Source organism: Capra hircus, chromosome 4 (genome assembly GCF_001704415.2).
Source record: "Capra hircus breed San Clemente chromosome 4, ASM170441v1, whole genome shotgun sequence".
In the NCBI taxonomy this organism is placed as follows: Eukaryota; Metazoa; Chordata; class Mammalia; order Artiodactyla; family Bovidae; genus Capra; species Capra hircus.
Genome location: NC_030811.1, coordinates 103,853,767 through 103,879,294, shown reverse-complemented (window position 1 = coordinate 103,879,294; position 25,528 = coordinate 103,853,767). Strand labels below are relative to the sequence as shown.

Below are 25,528 nucleotides of genomic sequence, written 5' to 3'. Positions count from 1 at the left end.
TTTAACTCAGGACACTATGGGAATATTTAAAGAAATTTATCTGTAGAACTGTCTTCCAGATAAGATCTGAAAAATAGTTTGTGGACTGCAGAAGTGTTCATCAGTCAGCAGAATTTCCAATAGCTCCTCTGATGTTTCTGAGACACCTTCTCCCCATGTTAATAGGTAAAGGCACAACATCTGCCTACAGGAGATAATGATACTCCTTTAAAATTTTCCATAAAAACCGAACAGCAGAGGATTAAAAGGGAAAGGACAAATCAAGGACAGCAAATTGATTTCACTTCCAGTGGAATGCCAATTACAATCAATTAGGATGTGGCATCAGTTCCAGGCTAAGGGAGATGATAAGAATGTATCCGCAGTCAGTGGGAAAATGTGCTGTGATTGATTTTTGATATCTGCCACGGGCATGGGGGGCAAGTTTCGTATTTGAACATATTGTAACGTTGACATGTTCCAACTCTTGCTTAAATCCTCAACATCAGGTTTGTAAAGGCTTACAACCACAGTGACCTGTTTGGTTTTCTGTTCTATCATTCATCTTCTCTTAATTTGGGCTACCTAGGCCCAACTCAGTTTCTCAGACTCTAGGGCCACTGGATCCCTACAATCAGTGACATGTTAGAATCTGAGTAATAACAGAAGGGTCAAGAACAGGCCAGCTTTGCTAACTTGGTCCTCAAGTTCCAAAATGAGGGATGTGGCTTTGATATTGTGACCGTAACCTTATTTCATGTTATAGTTCTAGTTGAATAGCCTGGCTTCCTCTCCCTGGGGCCCCTGCTTATTGTATTCCTGTGCTACCTTGGGCTACCACAGAGCATTGCACAGGCCACATACATGTGGTCATATGGTACGCACACTAAGGAACCTCTGGATCTCTGGCTTTTGTAGGCTACAATCCCTTAAAAATGATGTCCCTCCTACCTTATGTCCCTCGTCTTGCCTGTTGCTGAGGCTGACTCATTTCCTATTGTGGTCAGTGAGGCTGGACTGTCCCTGGTTAACTTGTTTTCATCACAGATAGGTCTGTTCCTCTGACAGCCCCTTTGCGTCTAGATATTGTGCCTATCATCTTTTAGGCTTTGAGCTACTCTAACCTTTATTCATTTGTGGACTAATTCACAGTGCTTCATGTTCTCTTCAACTTCATTGAATTTATTGCTAAAATTTATTTAGAGATTGGTATTTCTGTTAAGTATGCAGTTTAAGACAGAAAAGAAATAAGGTGTCTATATATTAACAGGTTCGCCTTTAGTGACATGATATAAAGCAAATCAAAGGAATTTATTTTAAATGTGGTATTGGGTTATAGTGATGCACTGAACAAGCTTAGCCCATATCTGGCATAGGAGTCCCATTCTTGTCTATCGAAGTAAATAACACAAATTTCTCCCAAAAAATGAAAAAAGTCTGCTGAAGAAAATTAGAAAATTGAATACAAAAGTGGATAAAGCACAGGAGGCCGTTACTTTGAAAAGAAAATACCCTGACTTGTAGCAACGGAGATGGAGAACCTGGAGAGGAGAATGCTGATCTAGTGAAGCAGATGGTCCAAACAAACACGAGCTGGGAAAACAAAGCAGAAAATCTGGGAGGAGAGCCAGCATCTACAATGGACTAATAAAAGCAAACAAACACCTCGGCAACCATGTCAGACAGCTAGGAACACGAACTGGCGCTGTTCAGCTCATTGTCTTGAACGTATCAGAAGAGCAGAGGGACCGCTCGTCTGTAGATGCTCACGCTCACTGTGGACGGGCAATCCCCGGACAAAATGAGAGTCCTCCTGGCGCCAGGAGGTCTCCTGAAGTTTGCATATTAGCCACTGCTGGTTCTATTCTTATTTAGATATATCAGCACACCAAGGAATTATGTAAGATATATTAAGAAGTTGTAATCTACATTGGAAACCTTTAAAGGAGAATCAGTAGAATGAATGACTCATTTGGGGATTCATTGTGATATCATACTTTTCACAAATCGTTGTGTTTTTAGATAGATAAATACTTTGAGGGGTTCTTAAAAGGGAGACAAAAGAGCACATTAAAGACTACCTTGCTCTGTCTCTATGGCATTGTGAATATTAATTCAGTAAAGGTTTTTTTTTTTTTTTTTAATGTTTCAGTAGTATGACTTTAACAATGGATCCAATAGTTAATTCTATGTGATTAAACATTTATACTCTAACTAGTCTCAACTGCATTATTCTTTACTCTTTGCAATTTATTTATTGTTCATATTTTATAATCATTATACAGGGATTGAGACCTTTGGAGATGTGGGCTTGAATTACCCTCTAGCTTGCTGTGTGACCTTGGATAAATTACTTAAGCTCTCTGAACCTCATTTCAAAGTGATGATCATAATACTTACTTCACAAACATTAAAACTATGAAATGCAGTTTATATAAAAGTGTCTAGTATAGTTTTTGCATGGAGCAAGCTGTCAATAAGTAATAGATACATTTCTTTTTCTGTGAGTGCTGCATATACATAAAAATAAGTGCATAATTATTTTTAAAATTTTATATAAACTAAAAATGAAACCTGTAGTACTAATCATGGATGGAATTCATATTTTGAGAGTTATGAATTTCCTAATATCACATTGTCAGACTTCAGACCTGTCTAGAACTGGTTTAATTTTGGAAAAAGTGTTGTCTGATAGCTGCATCTATACGGGCAAATGGATGTGTGAGGAATTATTTAGTAAAGTGACTCTGTGTATGCAAATAGACTTTCACATCTCAACCCCAGACACTATGACAAAAGGCTTGAGCATTTACTTTAGGTAGATATTGCTAAATTTTCCTCCAAAACATTGTACTAATTTACATTATTACTAGCAATACAAAGGAAAAGAAAAAGAAAAGACTGTTTCTATATATCCCTTTTAATTTTTTCCAACTTGGTAGCTAAAAATTGAATCTCATCATTGTTTTCATTGATATCATTAGTGAGATCAAGCATTCTTTTTATGTTACTGGCTGTTTACATAGCTTCTGTGAATTGTTTGATCCTATGCTTTGATTGGGCTTCCCTTGTGGCTCAGCTGGTAAAGAATCCACTTGCAATGCGGGAGACTTGGGTTTGATCTCTGGGTTGGGAAGATCCCCTGGAGAAGGGAAAGGCTACCACTCCATTATCCTGGTCTGGAGAATTCCATGAAATGTATAGTCCATGGGGTTGCAAAGAGTCGGACACGACTGAGCGACTTTCATTTCACTTTCACGCTTTGATTACTTTTCTATTGGATTATTTGTATTTTTCTTATTGAGTTATAGGAACTTTTTAATAAGATTGATTCAAAACGTATGTTGCAAATCCTTATTTCCAATGTTACTTGCCTTTTAATTTTTGATTCTGTTTTATTTTGGTGGTGGCTTAGTAGCTAAGTCGTGTCCGACTCTTGCGATCCCATGGACTGTAGCCTTCCAGGCTCCTCTGTCCATGGGATTTTCCAGGCAAGAATACTGGAGTGGTTTGCCATTTCCTTCTCCAGGGGGTCTTCCTGATTCAGGGATCAAACCCGGGTCTCCTGCACTGTAGGCAGATTCTTTACCGACTGAGCTACCAGGGAAGCCCCTGTTTTATTTTAGTCCATAGAAATTATTTCTATTTATGTCAGTGTAAAACTGTTCCTGTAAGGCCTCTGGACTTTATATCTAATTTAGGAAGGTCTTCTCAACTCCAAATTTAAGGAAATATCTGTGTTTTAAACACTTTTACTGTTTCAAAAAATGTTTCAATTTTGATTTGAAATTGATTTTTTAACCTAAAGGGAATGTCCAGTGGTCCTCATTTAGTTTTTGAGTAGTCCATTTCTCCTAACTGATTTGAATATTACTTTCATTGGTATATTTGTATATATAGGCACACTATGGCTTTGTGGTATGTTTTGACATAGTATGGCAAATGCTAAATGATAGTCTCATATATTTCTTTTTTTATATTAAATGTAGAAAATTCTATCAAAAACCTATTTAGATTAGGTTGAGCTTTCAATTAATTAAAAATTAATTAGTGAAGCTTTTGCATTTTAATTATTTGAGTCTTCCATGAAAGAACAAGGTCTCTTTTTTGCCTTTAAATATCTTCAGTTAAGTTTTCTAATTTTCTTGGTGTATCTTTAACATTTCCTATAACATGTATTCCTAGGTATTGTATAATTTTTATTATTGATAGTAATGAGATCATTTTTAGAATGTTTCTTTTCTATTTTAAGCTATTTTACCAACTAGTCTATTTAAGTACATTATTAAAGTAGTACAGGTACAGGGTTTTAACATCCAATAAATGTGGATATCCTTATATCTAGAACACTGAAGCCAGTGTGGGCTTTTCCCTTATTTTATCTTCAGGGAAAACACATGGGTAGCTTTAAATCAGCCACAGTGGGAGTATTTCCAACATAAAAATAGTCACATGCTACAAATTAGGGCTTTGCTTTTTCTTTCTTTTTTCTGAGAGAGGGCAAAGTTTAAGCATTTACCAGCCTGCTGCTGGAGTTACACTGCAGCTGCTGCTAAGTCACTTCGGTCATGTACTACTCCACTCCAATTCCCATTCCAGGAACAACAGTTTTCAACATTTTTAGCAATTTATCCAGTTCTGTTTATCTGTTTCTAAATATCATCCTTTGCTGGTAAGGTATTATTTATTTATCTTTTTAATTTTTTAGACATTGTTTATGATGTTTACTTCCTACCCTGGGTGCTGAGAACTTCATATGCTTATATGTACATCCCTCTCTTCCCATTACATTATATAAATTATATCACTTTTTAAGTTAATTCATTACTAAGGTACATTATTATGACTAATTTTTCACAAGCTGTATTATATGTTATAATTTTTCCTCTTCTTATACAATCCCTTCATTCTTATTCAAGTTAATAATTATCTTATTTTTCTCTGCCTAGTTTTCTGTGAATCAACTATATTCATCATAACCAAATAGGTGAAACCCTTTTCAATAAAGTCAAACATGCTGGGTAGTTAGAATCAATTAATTTCTTCCTCCTTGAAGGCTTTCCTTCTGGAACCCTCCATCTTCCTATTCTGTTCTTCTCTTTAGGTCTACAGTTAAGTATTATCCTTGGGCTTTCCTTTATGCTATAGGAATTCTTTTTACTTTTACTCATTGGGATTTCTTTTTCTTCCATTTGAGGCATTCTAATTAGCTCCCTAAAAGAGTGTGTAGCAGGTACATTTTTTATTTTCTGAGACTTTACAGGACTGAAAGTTATCTTTGATCTTGTCTCATGAAGATAAAATTCAATTGAGGATAACACTTGAGGATAGCATTCAATTTGGGAGTCATTTTCCTCTTGAACCTCTAAAGGCATTGATTTATCATCCTATAACTTCCAGTGTTGTTGTTAGAAAGCCTGATGTCATTCTCATTCCAAATTGTTTGTAGGTGGCCCTTTACTTCTCTCTGGAATTGTCTGAAAATTTTTTTTTAATTTTGGATACTTTTAAATTAAAATGATATGCTTTAGGTAGGTATTTTCTCCGTCACTTGGTAGGTCTTTTGAGAGTAGAAGTGTGTGACTAGTTCCCCTGGGAACTTTTGTTTTTAAAGTTGGTTACTGAAGTGAAGTCGCTCAGTCGTGTCTGACTCTTTGCAACCCCATGGACTGTAGCCTACCAGGCTCCTCCCTCCATGGGATTCTCCAGGCAAGAGTACTGGAGTGGGGTGCCATTGCCTTCTCCAGGGTATCTTCCTGACCCAGGGATGGAACCCGGGTCTCCCGCATTCCAGGCAGACGCTTTAGCCTCTGAGCCACCAGGGAAGCTACTGAAGTTACTGAAAATATGTACAAAACCTTTTTTACTTTTTAATATTGTCTTTTGTTTGGCCATCTGATATTTAATTCTCAAGTTTTCTGTTGATTTTCTTGGATATTTTTGGCAAGCAACATTATTATCAACAACTAATGACTTTTCCCCCTTATAGTTCCATATTTCTATATTTATTTCTTATTCCTTCTTGTTTTATTTCATTGGCTGGTATATCTAGACCAATGGAGAACAGTAGCAGAGATCCGTTTCTTTTAACTGACTTTAATGGGAATATTCCTAAGTGTTAAGTTTTTGCATCAATTTTTAATAATATATGGGCATGTGTGTGTGTATGTATGTAAGCATTTAGTTGCTCAGTCATATCTGACTCTGCATATATATACATAACATTTTGTTTGTATTCTTGGAGAATTCTTCTGAAGTTATGATGCACTGTTTTACTAAAAAACTGGTGGATTATTGATGTTTATTTTTTTGTAATTTAACATACATGTACAAAAAATAGATGTTTTCTTCTCCTGTTTGATTATTGGATTGCATTAGCCTTTAGAAAATTTCTAGCTAAGCTTTGTAAATTTGGTTGGTTTGTTTAAATATCACTTCTATGAGTGTATTGAGATTTTTTTGTTAAACTAATACATATTCAGATTTTATTATAATGATTACATAGGGCATTTGAAATAATGTGTAATTTCTGTCATATGCAAAATTTCTCAACACAGCTACTTATTATAAATGTATTAATTATCATCAAAATGATTAAAATTTTACTTTGGGAAATTTTATTACTTTATTAGCTTTGCATAAGTGACTTATTAATGTGTCCCATTGTGGTTATAATTTTTGACAATATCTTATATATCTGAGCATTTTAACTTTGAATTTTATGTTGTTTGAGCTATAATATTTGTAACTCTATGTGGATTAGGCCTTTTATCAATATAAATGTTCATATTATCTCATTAATTCTTTTAGTCTTGTGTTGGTATTACATTTTATCTGATAGTTTATCTTCATAGAAGGCTTTCTTTAGGGTTCCTGGGCAGCAACAGGCTGGAAGTCTTTGGTCTGGGCTTAGAGAAGTTTGGTGTGTTCCCTTCTGTGCCTCACGTACCACTTAGCTTCTTGCCTTTTGTGAAAGTTCTGGTTTTCTTCTCTCTGCAGCCCGGATATCGAGGCTAAAGGCCCTCTCAGGAAAGAATCTCCTTTGTTTGGAAAATTCTTAATGCTTCATCCTGGGAAGCAAGTGCCCCTGTTTTCAGCTGCTTTTTTTTTTTTTTGTCTCAAGAGAGAGAGGACCAATACTGGCATATTCACTGGTGTTTGATGGATGGTCTTTATTGAATTGTTCTGACCATTGTCCTGCCCTTTCAATTTGCTGACTCTGAGCTTGGAATTTCTCTGGAGCTCCTTTTGGAAGAAAGGTTCTCACCTTGACAGTGGCCTTCTCTCAGGCCATTTGGGTCAAAGTTTACTCGCAGTGGTTTCTGTTAGTTTGTGCATCTTTATTCACATATCTAGAGATTCTCCTATATTTCTGGCTTGCTTATAGCATCATTTCTTCTTAATGGCGACAGTGATTGATGAATTATTTTCACCCATGGATAAGCCTGCAAGTCTTCACGCCCTCAGTAACATTTTCAAGCTTTTAAATTTCTGCTTGTAAGTTGTGCATAAGGTTACATTTCACTGGGCTTTTAGTTTACATTTTCTTGATTACTAATAAGCTTGAGCATCTTTTCATTTGTTTTGGATATTCAAATTCCTTCTTCTATTAAGTGCTTCTTTATATCATTTGCACTTTTTTCACACTTTTGTCTTTTTTATTTGTAGGAATTTATTAAAATAAAATTGGGGTATCAATCCTTCCTTGGTGATATGTAGTGTACTTACTACTGATACATTCCTTCTGATTTTTGGTTCATCTTTTAATTTCATCAATCTTTTTTCTCAAGTTTTGCCTTTTTATAGAAATCTTTCCCTATCTGGAGATGTTAAAGTCATTCTTCTATATTTTCTTCTAAAAGTTAAAATTTTTTCCTTATATTTCAATATTTAGTCCAACTGGAATTAAGTTTCAGGGTATGTTACAAAGTCATTACACAGTTTTATGGATTTTTCCAAATGGAATTACTGGCACTGTTATTCTTCCACTGGTCAACAATTCCACCTGTTATATTTCATGTTTACCTTTGGTACTTGTGGGTCTAATTCTTTCTGTTTGTAGTCTCTTTATCATCTTTTTTTCCTAATCCCATATTGTGTTGATTATATTCTTTATAATAAGTGTTAATGTCTACCGGGAAAGTACGTCTTATCCTTTGTATGTATCATAGTATCATCTAGTTAAGTCCTTCAGAAATCCTGAAGGTTTTATGATTTTAATATATAGCAAATCAATTAAGTTTTAAAAACTGACATCTTTTAAATTTAATCATTCTATCCAGAATGTGGGCAATCCCTCTGTTTTTAAAAAGTCTTCTTCAGTGTCTTTTAGCAAAGAGTATACTTTTTTCTGTGAAGGTCACTCACCACTTTTCTTAGATGTGTTACAATATACCTGTTATTTCTTTAAATTCTTATTGTAAATGAACTTTTGGAGACACATTTGAACTCTTTAAGACTATTACATATAAGCACAATTGATTTATGTTACATTTATTTCACATTTAGTCATCTTGTTAAAGTTTTATTATTTCTAACAATAGCTGTATATTATTTCAGGCTTTCTGTGCTTAGAATGTGTGAATAATGATAATATTGCTTCTTCCTATTTTGATCTATTTTATTTTCTTGTCTCATTTTCTTGGCTATGGTAATAGAGAGCATCCTTTTCTTGCTTTTAATAAATATGTATATAAGCTTTATGGTACTATTTGTGCTTATTTTTTTATCAAGTTCAAAGCATTCTCTTCTATCGTGATTTCTGAATTTAAGAAATCATGATTGTCAACTTAATTTTCCTATATGCTTTCTCTAATCTATTAAGGTGATCGTATGATTTTTCTTGTTAGATGTGTTAATATGATAAAATACATCAGATGTGTGTGTGTGTGTGTGTGTGTATGTATATATATATATAATTTTCTTGACTTCTATATTTGTTTTTGGATCAAATGTGTAAGTTGCCTTGGAAACATCTGAACCTAATTCATTTTTGTTCTGTTTGCTTAATCTATCAGTTATTGAGAGAAGGACCTACTCAGAAAACCAATATCAGGATGGTAGATTTGTCAATTTCTTATTTTACTTCTCTTTATTTTTTATTCTGGACCCTGTACTTTAGTCCATGGGGTCTCAAAGAGTTGGATACGACTTGGCAACTGAACAACAACAGCAATTTTTATTTTATGTAGAATTAAAGCTAAGTTGACAAATACATGGGCAATCTTCAAATTGATATGTCCCTGTCTTAGAGTAAAGCATTATTATTATGAGAACTCTTCACCACTATGCTTTTTTGAGTTAAAATCTGTCTTTGTGATATATGTATACTCTTTGCTTTTGGTAGTGTTCAGCTGACATATTTTCTAGAACTTTCTTTAACATTTATATACATCTCTTTAAAACGAACCAAAGCTATATTGAAAAAAATTAAAAGTCTCTCTGAATAAATTTTTCTTTTAACCAGAGCGTATTGTCTGTTTGTATTCACTGTGATTACCAACATATTTGAATTAATTTTTGCTATTTTTAAATTTTGCTATTTTTATTTTCTCCTTTTTATTTTTATGTGATTTTTACATTAAAAACATTTCTTTCCTTTTTTAGTATTCATTGTTTATCTTATTTTCCTCCTTTATTTAGAAATTTATACTCAACTCACCTGTTTCACACAGACAAAACCTCCTGTGACTTTCTACACATAGGCATGTGCGTAGACAGATATGCACATACAGAACCAAGACCGCAAAAAGTATTTCCTTACCATCTCTGTTTGGAGGGTGGATTTAAAAAAAAAATCACAAATTATATGATATATATATTTTTTATCTTTCTGACTACTTAACTCTGTATAACAGGCTCAGTTTCATCAAACACACACTACAACTGGCTCAGGTTCATTCCTTTTTATGTCTGAGTAATGTTCCATTGTATATATGTACCACAACTTCTTTATCCATTCATCTGTAAGGTGGAATGGCGGGGAGGGAGGCTCAACAGGGAGGGGATATATACATAATTATGACTGGTTTGCATTGATGTATACCACAGCATTGTAAAGCAATTATCCTCCAATTAAAAAAAAATGCACAGCTTACTCAGTTTATTGGATACAATTAGCACACAGCACAGGTTAGCCAAAGTAGGGGAAAAGGGTAATGGACCATTCCAAGGAAAAGTCTCAGCTGGAAGAACAGTTTCTGATCTGGCAATGAGTGAGTCTCTGACAGGCAGGAGTGGGAAGTTACCTTCTGCTCCCTCAGGGCCTCTGGCAGCATCCCTCTGGAACCATTCTCAGCAGCATGGAGTCTGTTCCTCCAGCCAAGAACCTTCTGGAGGGTGGATTCTTTTTAATTTACTTTTTCACTGCTTGTGTAGCCCTTTAGAGAGGGATTTTTTTTCCCCCAGCTCTATATGCCCAGGTTCCAAGTAAGTGAGTCAAGGCCTTGTTTCTTGTTCTCATGGGCTATTATTAGAAATAGGTTTCTTGGCCAGCAGACACCCTTATTGCAGCCAAAGGATTCAGTTATTGTTTACTTTACTCCCACTTCACTATTCTCTTATGAGTATTTTCCTTGCTTGTTTGCAGAATCAGTTATTAATATATATTTAAACATTTTTGGTGTTTGATAGTGGGGATATTTCAGCAACATCTAATCCACCATCTTATCAGAAACAGACTCCAACTGTTCTTTTATTCTCTATCCCCTTTCCATGTTGTTCTCTGTACAGGTAAACAGGGCTTAAACTAAGGAAGGACTGAGCAGTTGTGATGTGTAATGCCTAAACTGGATAGTGAACAGTAATACTTAGTGAAACCGGTTCACCTGGGCCCTGTGTTCGTGACTCGGGAGTTGTGTTGCTGGCATTTGTGGGTAACTATATAATTAGAAGAGAGTGAACAACTGTTATTTCAATTTTCTTTTTATTTAAGAGAGAAAAGGATACACAGTCTTTGAGTGATATAGAAAAATTGTATCCAGTAACTTTTGCTTTTAATGCTTCATTTGTAAGATTTGAGATTAAAATGAATTAAAAACATCCAAGTCTTCCTTTTATTCTTTCCTTCCCATTGAAATTGTTAGCTGAAAATATGACAAATTAAAAGATTTCTAATGAAATATTAAGTTTACTAAGTGATTTTCACTTAGAAAGAACAGATTCAATGAAAAAAGCCTCTACCACATGAGAGTTCTATTAAATTTAAATGAATGTCTTATGATCTAAAGATTTAGTCTCTTTGAATGAGCAGTAATCAGGAAGATAGGCAGTCTGAGTTTTAATATCACCTTGTCATCGTTGCAGCTGGTCAGTTTCTATGTTGCAGGTTTGTCTTCTACAATACTTGGCTAACCATGCTCCCAGAGGTATGAGAAAGTAGTGAAGTCCTTGCAGCCCTCTTCCTTTTATGCTTGACTTTAAAAATACTTGCCTGTCTCTGCATTACAATACAATATGCTCTCTTTGCCATTTTGCTAAACATTTTTAGTTACCATATGACAATATTCTCCTCCATTCATCAGTTCAGTTTTGACAACATGCCTGTCATTATTCAGTAGTGTATAGGCAATGATTAGGAGAAGGCAATGGCACCCCACTCCAGTACTCTTGCCTGGAAAATCCCATGGACGGAGGAGCCTGGTAGGCTGCAGTCCATGGGGTTGCTAACAGTCGGGCATGACTGAGCGACTTCACTTTCACTTTTCACTTTCATGCATTGGAGAAGGAAATGGCAACCCACTCCAGTATTCTTGCCTGCAGAATCCCAGGGACAGAGGAGCCTAGTGGGCCGCCATCTCTGGGGTCCCACAGAGTCGGACACGACTGAAGCGACTTAGCAGCAGCATAGGCAATGATTAGAAAAATAGAAATGACTGTGCTGTTGCAACAAAGGTGGATGCCATAAAGATGAGCCAAAGCCACAAATGCTGCTGTTGCTGCTAAGTCGCTTCAGTCGTGTCCGACTCTGTGCGACCCCATAGACGGCAGCCCACCAGGCTCTGCCGTCCCCGGGATTCTCCAGGCAAGAACACTGGAGTGGGTTGCCATTTCCTTCTCCAATGCAGGAAAGTGAAAAGTGAAAGTGAAGTCGCTCAGTCGTATTTAGCTGCAATTAGACATTCATTGTCTCATTATGAGTTCAAATGTGAAGAAGATAAACACAATTAAAACTGCATGGATAAAATGTTGGAAACAAATCACTGAAGATTTATCCTGAAGATGAGATTTATTTTAGTATGCTGTAATTTTAAGGTGTCAAATAGAGTTCCTCTCTACCTGCAAGCCTTTTAGATGATTGACTTTAGAACATTTAGCATATTCTCATCATTTCAGTTTGGTATTTTGTCTTTATCATATGCTATGATACTTGAAAAAATGTTTCAAAACTTTTCCAAACTGGAGTTTTATCAAGTCTCTGATCATTATCAGAACACTAGAAGCATTTTTCAACACATTTTTGAAAGTGGTTGTAATGGATAACTCAAGGTTAAAGTAGTTATCTCATCCTCTTTTCTGTATAGTCTATAAGTTATTGAAAATAAGTATAATTTTTTTTGGAGATTTTTTTCTACTGTGACTTTTTTTGAATATTGTTTTTCTGGCTCACAGAACAACATAGGGTCATTTATCCTCACACCCCTAATCTATTCCCGGCTCTCTTTTATTAATCTCAGAGGATTTTTACTTCTTTTAATCAGTTTTTAAGTTTTCAACTTTCTATGAAGGACTTTCAATTTCTTCAGCTCCTAGCTTTTAGCCTCAGCCTTTATCTGACCATATCAGCCGTCCATGTAAAAATTCACTGGGCTGCGCTTTCTTTTGAAAATGATTTGGAAATTCCAACAAGCAACAAATTATTATTATATACATACAATTAAGAAAAATCTATAGAAAATCACTTATGTCTCATACCCAGAATTAACCAAAACTACACTTTGATATGGGGCTTCCCTGGTGACTCAATGGTAAAGAATCCTCCTGCCAATTCAGGAGACGTGGCTTCAGTCTCTGCGTCTGGAAGATCCCGTGGAGAAGGAAATGGCAACCTACTCCAGTATTCGTGCTTAGAGAATCCCATGGACAGAGGAGCCTGGTGGGCTACCGTCCATGGGCTTGCAAAGGGTTGGACATGACTCAGCAACTAAACAACAGCAACACGCTTTGATATATACTCCTCAAAGTGTTTATATGTTAATAGAGCCATTACATATTTTATTTATCTCATATACATAAATAGAATGGAATTGTACTTCCTGTGATTTTATAATCTTTTCAATCATTCAATCTATATCCTAGAGAGAAACTTCCATCACAAGCATCTTCCTATATCAAAAAATAAACCTCTAAAACTTGCATTTTATATCTCCTCAAATTCAGTTACAGGGATGTGCCCGAATTTGCTATACTAATTCTTGATTTTTAGAAATTGAGGAAGTTTCTAAGGTTATTAATTTATTGAACACATGTTTTGAGTATCCACTATATGTCAGTCTCTATTCTATTCCCAGATCTTAGAAATGAAAGGACAGGTAAATTTTTGTTCATATTGTTTTTGAAGTGTGTCTGTGTGCTCAGTTGCTCAGTCATATCCAGCTCTTTGCAACCCCATGGACTGTAGCCCGCCAGACTTCTCTGTCCATGGGATGAGATTCTCCAGACAAGAATACTAGAATGGGTTCCCATTTACTTCTGCAGAGGATCTTCCCTACCCATGGATTGAACCCGTGTCTCCTACATTGGCAGAAGGATTCTTTACCACAGCACCACCTGGGAAGCCCTATTTTTGGAAAGTAGCATTCAAATTGGAGAAGGCAGTGGCATCCCACTCCAGTACTCTTGCCTGGAAAATCCTATGGACGGAGGAGCCTGGTTGGCTGCAGCCCATGGGGTTGTGAAGAGTCGGACATGGCTGAACGACTTCACTTTCATTTTTCACTTTCATGCATTGGAGAAGGAAATGGCAGCCCACTCCAGTGTTCTTGCCTGGAGAATTCCAGGGACGGGGGAGCCTGGTGGGCTGCCGTCTATGGGGTTGCACAGAGTCGGACACGACTGAAGCGACTTAGCAGCAGCAGCAGCAGCAGCAGCATTCAAATAATTTCTCTTCTTTGGGTGACCTACTCTCCCATGACCACAGAGGTACTTAGTTTGTTGCCTACAGATGATCCTTTTTATACAACTTAAGGGAAAACATACTTCTGTGTACTTCATCCCTCCATTCCTTAATGATATAAGTCACTGTTAGGTTTCTATGCTTTTGTTTGGAGACATTGATCACTCAGAGAAATTAGTGTTCTTGTAGAAATCTAAAAGAATAGCTGGGATTTTTAGTGGATATTTACTTCAGAGTCATCTTTTCATGTCACTTTCATTCAAAATAAATGCTCCTAATTGAACACAGTTTAGTACATATGAATTACAGTTTCATCTCTTAGAGGTTATACGTTTTAGTAGTTGTTTTGGTGGTAGAACTTTAAAAATCTGCCTTGGACTCCAGTATTACTCTGTGTGATTTTGCTTTATATCTTCAACCATAACATAGAGTTTGGCTAGATGATTTCTATACTGCTTGCCAGCTCTGGACAGGGAGGCATTGCACTATCATAAAATAGTTCTTAAGGCATTGATTGGCTCAAATGATTTTAAACCTTGTTGGTATACACACATCTATGCAGTCTCTCAGCTTCTGGTTCTGATTTCCCTTAAATATGTTATTTGTTTTCTCAATCATAGGAATAGCAGGATTGTCAATAGTCTGTACTAATAATCTATACTTTGATTTCTCTCTTCTAGATTCTGGGGAATGTTTGCCCTCTCAAATGCAGAAGGGCATTTCTGCATATCTACCTCCTGAGGCAATTTTCTTAACAGTCAAGTTGGTCTATAAACTGATAGAACTTTTCAGAGGATTTTTCATTTTATCAGAAAGATGATGTACCATTGGACATTTTCTTGCTTTTGTTTCTTATAATCCACAGATGGCTATTTCCCCTCTATGTACTTTTGCATGGCCAGGGTCAACTATTATCATTAGGAAATATAGGCTAAAAGTGGTAATAACAATAGTTAACCTTGTTGGATTCAATTGGGCTTTCATTGCAGCTTTCCTTTTTTCATCTCTCTTGATATATGAATCTATTTTCAGAAGATGGAATGCCAGGAGGATAGGGAGAATCAAAGACCTCTCCAGCCTTTAACTCTTGGAAAACTCTTCAAGTTGCTTTCGGATATGCTCAATTTCTTTCATCATTTCTCCTGAGAGAATTCAGAATTAGTGTTCAATAATTTTTTTCTTTTTGGCAAAAACAAACTCTATTAGATTTTTTTCAAGTGAGTCATTTACTACAGTTTTCATAAGGTCAGGTTCCAACTAGTATTTGCATTTTTAACTGACATTCAGGGAGGATTTTTAGCTGGAGTTAAAGACCAAGAGAGAAGGGACAAGCACTTATTATAGCTTGACTGTTCTGAAAATCATCTGATTTTAAAAAGGTTAAAAAATGAATATGATTATCTTATTATTCCTAATTTGAAATTATACCATTAAAGCCACATTCTACTAAAGGAATATATAATGCAAACTTATTACTATATAGTGTCACACTGAGGGATTCAAACCCACTCCTTTGGAAATCAGCCCATCCCCAGCTGTTGATAGGATTCGTGTAGCCCATAAAACATTCCATGAGGCATGAGGCAATGGAAACAGTGATTGATGGTGGTCTCATTTCTGTTAATCCTTTCATTTCCACCCAAGTCACCTATTGGCTTAGCCACAGACTCTGAGTTGGGAGAGGTACTATAGATATCATATCTTGGTCGGTTTCAAATCATTCCCAGTGACTTCTATGATAGTTTAGTCTGTCTCACTGAGCTGGAGATTCAGATATTCAGGGTGGAAAAAGCAAAGAAGAGGTTTGGGGCAATGTTAGCTGAATGATTTTGAAACAGTCTCCCTGGTGGTGGGTGGAAAGGTAGGTGGATGATTGGGTCAAATAATATAAGGAAAATGAAATGCAACCAAAACCGTTCGGAAGGTCCAAAGGCAAGAAACCATAAATATTCAGAATGTTAATTGCATAGTCAGAAAAATTCAGCTACCCATGAAGGCAAGACTCTTCACTGTGGTTTTTCTTCTGGAAATTGACCGATTTCTGAGTACATGAAGAAGTCTAGTAGATGGTAGCATCTGATCTTTAGTATTTCCGGTGCATGGCAATTGACTGGCACGAATCAAATGTGAGATAAAAGTTTATTGAATGAACGCTCTTAATTTAAATGACCTACATCATTGGCTTCAGTTTAGGTTTGTGTCTTGGTTGCTTGTATAGGCCGTTATATATGTAGGAAATGTACTAAGGAAGACTATTCTGGTTTATTCCTGATAATATGAATAGTAAGGTTGATTGATAGTGAATAACTAAATATTACTTGCTTTTGTATTATAAAACACACAGTAGGACCTTCAGTTCAGTTCAGTCACTCAGTCATGTCCGACTCATTGTGACCCGATGAACCACAGCATGCCAGGCCTCCCTGTCCATCACCAGCTCCCGGAGTTTACCCAAACTTGTATCCATGGAGTTGGTGATGCCATCCAACCATCTCATCCTCTGCCATCCCCTTCTCCTGCCCCCAATCCCTCCCAGCATCAGGGTCTTTTCAAATGAATCAACTCTTCGCATGAGGTGGCCAAAGTATTGGAGTTTCAGCTTCAGCACCAGTCCTTCCAATGAATACCCAGGACTGATCTCCTTTAGGATGGACTGGTTTGATCTCCTTGCAGTCCAAGGGATTCTCAAGAATCTTTTCCATCACCACAGTTTAAAAGCATCAATTTTTCTGAGTTCAGCTTTGTTTCTAGTCCAACTCTCACATCCATACATGACTACTGGAAAAACCACAGCCTTGACTAGATGGACCTTTGTTAACAAAGTAATGTCTCTGCTTTTTAATATGCTATCTAGGTTGGTCATAATTTTCCTTCCAAGAAGTAAGCGTCTTTTCATTTCATGGCTGCAGTCACCATATGCAGTGATTTTGGAGCCCAGAAAAATAAACTCAGCTACTGTTTTCCGATCTATTTACCTTAGTAAATGAATAATCAATACAACTTGTTTTTAAAATACTTAATATATGCTAGACACTGGGTGTATTGCTTTATTTACATTATCTCATTTCTTTTCTATTACTCCCATTTGGCTGAACTCTGTCTTATTCACTTTCTCACTATGCTCTTAACCCTTCACCATGTTGCCATGAATTTATAGTTCTTCATCAATGAATTTAAAATTCTTCTTTATAAATCCATTAATGGATATTTTATTTTGGTCTTTATTCTAGTTATGTATGGCAGAATAGCATTGAGTTTCCCATAGTTGGTGTCTTTTTGATTCAAAATTTATTGAACGTCTATGTACATGACGTTGTCCTAGCTGCTATAAGACATAGTTTTAGCTATTTAAGGGCAGAAATTATGTTTCACTTGTTTCTTAGCCTCAGAATATCTACCTAATAGAGAATTTTACCTATAAAAGCTGACAAACATTTTGCTGTGCAATTGTGAATTAAAATAGCAGAAAACAGTACCATAAATTCTATAAGGTAATATAAATGCCAAAGAAATGTTTTAAGCAAAATGAGCTATGAATTCTAAAGTGAGAGAAATCATTGTGGGTGGGGATAGCTGGGGCAGTTGGCTCTGGTAGTTTTGTAAGAGGCTTTGAAATTCCCCCAATTAGGTTGTTTCTGGTAACCCTTAACTGCTTTTCAGCAGTGATTTGCAGGACATTTCCTTACATAAGAAGAGTCTGAGCACTTGTTTTGGGAACAAGAAATGTGAGGATGGAAGAGCCCTGTTTTACTCAGGCAGTGGGCAGAGTCAGGGTTGGAGATGGCAGAGCGGGACCACGTCAAATCAGAGATAGGGTCATGGTAGCTGAAAGGAAAGTGGACAATAGGCTGGAGAATCAATTGGATTCAGGTATCATTTATAATCAACAGTCTAATGGCAAGAAACATCAAAGAGAAATCCAGTATCATAAGCTTCAGAGATTAAATATTTCTTGACCTCAATAATAATGGGAATGTTGAGAAGGAGAAAAAAATCAGTAAAATGTAACAATTCAAAATCAGTTTCACTTTACATACCAATTTTCAGACAAGTATCTGATGACTTTGGAAATACAGTATATCTAATAGGTACACTCATGTTTACTTTATGTGTAAATTTTGAATCAAATTAGTCATAATACTTATATGTTTATATATTATTTTCTAAGTACCACAATTATAATTTCCTAAAGTCATATTTTGTTCATCTTTTTATCCTTGGTACTTATAGTGTCTAATTTATAGTAAGTGCTCAATGGGTGTTTGAAATATGAATATATTTTCATTAGAATATTAGCAGTATTCAGAACTTTAGGAATTTATTCTTGAGCTTCAATTTGTTTATATCAGAATGTATTGTAACCACAGTTACAGTAAATCTACTATGATATGAAACACACCACACCAAGGAAATTTTGTTTTATTCTCATTGCTGGTTTTGAACTGATTTTGAGATAAGAAAACATGTAGATTGAATGTGGCCACATTCAAACATGAAAAAAAAAATAAGCCTGTTATCTGTCCTTGTCATTGATGTGTACAATATGCAATCAAGTAAGGTTAGAACAGTCATTTGAAATCCATCCTGGTTTCTATAACACCAGTTATTTGTAACAGTCTATTTACTTTCACCTTTCACTAAGAAGTCTGTTATTTTATACAGACCTGCTCTCCAGGTGCTTTCACATTAGTATGAAAAAAAAAAAGAGGTCAGTCAATTTAGGATACATATGAGAAAATAAGATAATGCAGAATAACTTATCTATAAAACAGTGTGAGGTAGAATTGTTTGATTGTATAAGAGTATTTTAGGAGAGAGTAGATTAGTTTTTTAATAATCAAAAAGAAATGATAAATTATACAGGTGAGCTATGTATGAGATCTTTAACGTTTGAGTGCTGTGACTCAGGGAAACATGATATCTGGGAAGCTGGCAGGAGAACAGTTTTTATGTTGTTGTTTTTTAGCTGGAATCAGAGAGTTTGAACTGGATCAACCGGCAACTAAGTCTGTTTCATGGCTTTGGAGTCAAATAGCAGGTGGCTTTATGAGACTATGTTTTTGAGCCCTACCTGATGGGTTGGTGGGAAAACCCTGAAGATTTTATAGGCTATTAACATAGTTAAAAAGGAAGATTACCACAGTTAGTTCTGCCAAGAACTAAACAGAGATAAAAAGAATCTAAACAGGTTTATTAGTCTAGGAAACATTCCTGTTTAGAAAACCTTTGAATATCCCCAGAACTAAGGATTGTTATTTTTTAGACTCTTTATTAAAAATCAGAAAGTAATAGTCTTTAAGAGGAATGGATTAATAAGATCTAGTATAAATGTATTAATTTATTTATTTAACCAGTTCAAAATGATTGCTTATTGTGACGTTTCCCGGGGACAATAAACCAACGGTCTCAGCCCTGATAACACTCATCATCCAGTGTTAGGCAACGTGAGTGTCATACCAACGAGAGACTGGGCAGCTCCACAAAACAGAGAGAAGTGCTACGATGGGATTGGTGTTGAGTCTTTGGGGAACACATAAGGATGGCATAATTGTGCTTGGAAAAATACCCAGTGTTACTTTCTGCATCTGGCAATATTACTTTAAATTAATAAAATTGCTCATAATATGGTAATGGTAAAAGCATAGCATATATCTAGCCTTTTGTTATGTGTCAGCCCTGGGAAAATGTTTCATATGCATTAGCTCATTTTAATCTGTAAAACTACCCTGCTGGATAGGCTCTAGTTTGTTTTCTTGTTGTTATTATTATCCAGATTAAGTGAAGTGAGACTTAAAAATTTGACTGCCTGTCTAATGGTTACAGAACTGGTCAGAAGTAGAGATGGGCACAGACTAAAGCTTTGCTTTAACTTTCATAAACACATATGTGAGAGTTCTGAAAGAAAACACTGAGCAGGAACACAGAGTGTGCATAGCTAACACAATCACTGCTCAAAGTGAAAAACAACTCTCCTACATTCAAGTAGCTATGTGCGTGCGTGCATGCAAAGTCACTTCAGTCATGTCCGACTCTTTGTGGCCCCATGGACTGTAGCCCACCAGACTCCTCTGTCCACGGGATTCTCTAGGCAAGATTACTGGAGTGGGTTGCCATGCCCTCTTCCAGGGGATCTTCCTGACCCAGGAATCGAACCCACATCTCTTATGTCTCCTGCATTGGCAGGTAGGTTCTTTACCACTAGTGCTACCTGGGAAGCCCCTCAAGTAGCTATAATTTTTGAAAAAAAATTACAACGGCATACTTGTTGAACAGTTTTAGATCAAGGAGGCTCAAATGTAAAAGTTACCTTTGGCATCTGAGGACAGGAAATGTAAATTTAAAATGAATTGAACAGCAGCAAAGTCACTCATTAGAACAGATATCCTTTTCAATAATAGTGATTCAAGTCTTCTTCGGCACAGAAGAGTTGTGAAATATTTATGTATGGTTGAAGCAGCAGTACCAGACAAAGAAAAGATTCACAACCCTCCCAATAATAGGTTTGGAAGTAGGCAAACATCTTTTTAATGCAGTGTAGGAACCAGGTTAAGGTTAGTTTTTAAGCTGAAATATTTGATTTTTAGTTTTCTTGTTTCTCTGCTGTGTGTCAAAATTTTCCAGCTTAAAATGGTTACTGTAACAAGTGAGGAAAGATACCAATTTCATGAAAATCAGAGGACATAATTTATGTATCAGTCCCTTATTTTTAAAAAAGTGGCTAATGCCATTTTACATAACATAAGCTTCGATGGAGTGATCATTTCCTCAGGTAATCTCTTTTGATTAAGAAGCCATGCAGTGGCACAGAGAAGGACAGTGGCATGATTGCTTCCTCTCCAAATCGTGTCTGAATAATAAGTAGTCAAGGTAAGAATAACTTGGAATATTGAGGTGTCTTCCTTTTGTAACCTTAGAACCTTTCATCCATTATTTTAGCCTCACAGGGTAGATTTGAACATTTTAGTTCTTTTAAAGTTGCACAACACACAAAATACTATCGAGGAAGAACAGCTGGGACCAAGGATGGGTTACAAAAAGTCATTTTTTTCCCCATCCTAACACCAATATCAGAGTGATTATATCCTGCATCTACTGATTCTTAAATAACAATTTGGCTCATCAAATTCAGACATATCAAAAGAACTCAATCTAGTTGAATCTAACAACTGCCTTGAGCAATAATTAATAGATAAAAGAGGAGGGTATTAAAAATGCACTACAAAACAGAGGCAAAACAAAATGTAAGTGGAATTAATGACTTTTGTCCAATTATACCCAAAATACGTAGTAAGCAAAAGAAATAACCAAACTGATACGAAAATTCCTCAAGTAGAGTGATATTGTGTTGAAAGTGAAAGTGTTAGTCGCTCAGTCATGTCCAACTCTTTGTGATTTCATGGACTTTAGCCCACTAGGCTTCTCTGTCCATGGAATTCTCCAGGCAGGATTACTGGAGTGAGTAGCCATTTCCTTCTCCAGAAATCTTCCCAACCCAGGAATTGAACCCAGGTCTCATGCACTGCAGGCAGATTCTTTACCATCTGAACCACCGGAGAAGCCAGTTGCTACATTCTTTAATTTCCTAAATGATAAGGAACCCTAGTTCCTTTATAATGTTAAAACAATTTGATGTATGTGTGTCTAAATAATGAACTGTGAAGTATAACTGACATAAAATTATGCATCTTAAAGCTAAGGAAAATTTAGAGATATTTGGTACACACCAGGTACAAAAGACTCAAGTACAAATAAAAAGACTTTTCAGGTAGCTTCTGACCAAAAACTTGCTCAAGACCTTGGGAATGACAGTGTATTAAAAAACAGAGACATTACTTTACTTTGCTGACAAGGTCCATATAGTCGAAGCTATGGTTTTACCAGTAGTCACATATGGATGTGAGAGCTGTACCATAAAGAAGGCTGAGTGCCTTTGAACTGCAGTGCTGGAGAAGACTCTTTAGAGTCCCTTGGACTGCAAGGAGATCAAACCACTCAATCCTAGAGGATATCAACCCTGAATATTCATTGGAAGGACTGATGTTGAAGCTGAAGCTCTAATGCTTTGGCCACCTGATGCGAAGAGCTGACTCACTGGAAAAGACCCTGATGGTGGGAAAGATTGAAGGCAGAGGAGAAGGGGACGACAGAGGATGAGATGGTTGGATGGCATCACTGACTCAATGGACATGAGTTTGAGCAAAAACCAGGAAATAGTGAAAGACAGGGAAGCCTGGAGTGCTGCAGTCCATGGGGTCTCCAAGAGTCGAACAGGACTGAGCAAGTGAACAACAAAAAGTACAAAAGAAGAAGCAATTAATTTAAAATTGTGAATTAAATAACATATGTTAAGTAAATAAAAAGACTTTTCAGGTAGCTTCCAACAAAGAACTTGCTCAAGAACTTAGAATTGACTTCAGAAGTGCTTTAAGCCTCAGCTCATATTCCCAGTTGAAATGATTATTGTATATTTTTTGAGATATTACATATTTTTGAGGTATCAAAAGGAGCTGCCTAGTTTATTTTTATTTTCATATTTGCTTCAACATTGCTTATAAACTTGTAACTGGCAGTAAATGATGTCAATTCCTTGTGACCCCCATAAATAAGAAAGGCAGGTAGTTGCTTGTCATTTAATTCAGCTTATAACTGTCAGAACAGGTTTTGTCATTGGAGATGAGTCTGGCTCAATTTACTAGACCTTATACATGAGCATATTTAACCAGAATGAGAAAAGTATATAGTGACCATTTCAAACATAATTATCATTTTAGTTTTAAAGGAAATTTGTCAAAAGTTAAAAATTTCACCTATATGGAGAGAGGTTTGTAAAGGAAATACTTCTTTATCAATTCTGGGTTAAAAGTTGGTGTTATTGAGCTGCTTTTTTGCAAATTAAAAAACCTGGAAGTGAAGTTACTTGGCCTAATGTCAGCTAGAAAGGAAGTATAAGAGTCAGGGCTTAAACCATGGGTATCTGACTTTTGGTTTAATACTTTTTCCACTAACCCATAATTACTATTTTAAATCTATTTAATATTGCAGTGTTACCCAGAGCCATGATTTACACTATTTGTAGTGTTGCCAATACTGTTACCTAAATATTCATCAGTTCAGTTCAGTCGCTCAGTTGTGTCCGACTCTTTAAGACCCCATTAACTGCAGCACAGCAGGCCTCCCTGTCCATCACCAACTCCCAGAGTTCACTCAGACTCATGTCCATAGAGTCAGTGATGCCATCCAGCCATCTCATCCTCTGTTGTTCTCTTCTCCTGCCCCCAATCCCTTCTAGCATAAGGGTCTTTTCCAGTGAGTCAACTCTTCACATCAGGTGGCCAAAGTATTGGAGTTTCAGCTCCAGCATCAGTCCTTCCAATGAACACCCAGGACTGATCTCCTTTAGGATGGACAGGTTGGATCTCCTTGCAGTCCAAGGGACTCTCAAGAGTCTTCTCCAACACCACATTCAAAAGCATCAATTCTTCGGCACTCAGCTTTCTTCACAGTCCAACTCTCACATCCATACATGACCACTGGAAAAACCATAGCCTTGGCTAGATGGACCTGTGTTGGCAAAGTAATGGCTCTGCTTTTGAATATGCTGTCTAGGTTGCTCATAACTTTTCTTCCAAGGAGTAAGCGTCTTTTAATTTCATGGATGCAATCACCATCTGCAGTGACTTTGGAGCCCAGAAAAATAAAGTCTGACACTGTTTCCACTGTTTCCCCATCTATTTCTCATGAAGTGATGAGACCAGATGCCATGATCTTCGTTTTCTGAATGTTGAGCTTTAAGCCAACTTTTTCATTCTCTTCTTTCACTTTCATCAAGAGGCTTTTTAGTTCCTCTTCACTTTCTGCCATAAGGGTGGTGTCATCTGCATATCTGAGGTTATTGATATTTCTCCTGGCCATCTTGATTCCAGCTTGTGTTTCTTCCAGCCCAGCGTTTCTCATGATGTACTCTGTATGGAAGTTAAATAAGCAGGGTGACAATATACAGCCTTGAGGTACTCCTTTTCCTAATTTGGCACGAGTCTGTTGTTCCATGTCCAGTTCTAACTGTTGCTTCCTGACCTGCATTACAGGTTTCTCAAGAGGCAGGTCAGGTGTTCTGGCATTCCCATCTCCTTCAGAATTTTCCACAGATTGTAGTGATCCACACAGTCAAAGGCTTTGGAATAGTCAATAAAGCAGAAATAGATGTTTTTCTGGAACTCTCTTGCTTTTTCAGTGATCCAGTCGATGTTGGCAATTTGATCTCTGGTTCCTCTGCCTTTTCTAAAACCAGCTCGAACATCTGGAAGTTCACGGTTCATGTATTGCTGAAGCCTGGCTTGGAGAATTTTGAGCATTACTTTACTAGTGTGTGAGATGAGTGTAATTGTGCGGTAGTTTGAGCATTCTTTGGCATTGCCTTTCTTTGGGATTGGAATGAAAACAAATATTCATAAATGTGTGTAATTATTAATCATTTGGAAAATACAACAAAAGTTTGTGCATTATCTTCCAGCTTTACTAGGGTATAACTGAGAAGTAAAAATTGTATATATTTCAGGTTCAGTGTTATCGTTTGTTATACTTACCCATTTTGAATGTTTACCATTTCAAGCTAATTAACATATTCATCACCTCTCATAGTTGTCTTTTTGTGTGTGTGTGAAGGGAGGTGAGAACTCTGAAGATCTACATTCTTAACAAATTTCAATATGAAGCATAGTCTCATTAGCTATAATCACCAACCTGTATATTAGCTCCCCAGAGCATTATCTTATAACTGAAAGTTTCCATCCTTTGCTCAACATCCCCTTATTGCTCCCATCTCCAGTCCCTAGTAAACACCAATATAACCTCTAGTTCTATGTGTTCTTAGATTCCACAAAGAAGTGAGATCGTATAAGATTTGCCTTTATTTCACTTAAGATAATGCCCTCAAGGTTCATCCATGTTATCACTAACAGCAGGATTCTTTCCTTTTTATGGCTGAATTATACTACATTGTTTATTTATATAACATGTCTTTTTCCACTGATCAGTTGATGAACACAGGCTGTCTGTGTCTTGGCTATTGTGAACAAATTCTTTAAGATACTGATTTCATTTCCTTTGCATATGTGCCCAGTGGTGGGATTGCTTGATCATGTAGTAGTTTTATTTTCAATAGTTTGAAGACCTCCAATGCATTTTTGAAGTGAAAGCACGTTTAAATAAGACCATCAATGTTATCTGTTTTTATCTTTCTCAAAATGTTCAGTGGTTGAATGGTCAGAATGGGTGTAATACTCTAATCTGATATGTGTGTGATATTTCAGATGTTAGAGAATGAGGGAAAGAATGCCTGCCTACAAAGGCTTGACAACATGGAGTGGTTGAACAGGGAGCTAGAAAGCTGGACGCTGGGAGTCACTTTGTATATGAGTGTCAAATATTAATCGTAAA

The 25,528-nt window shown here is 36.4% G+C and overlaps 1 protein-coding gene across 1 annotated transcript in view; it reads left to right on the top strand.

Moving 5' to 3' along the window:
- NXPH1 (neurexophilin 1) overlaps nucleotides 1–25,528 on the top strand; it is a 363,669-nt gene that overhangs the window by 243,243 nt on the left and 94,898 nt on the right. The window lies entirely within an intron of this gene.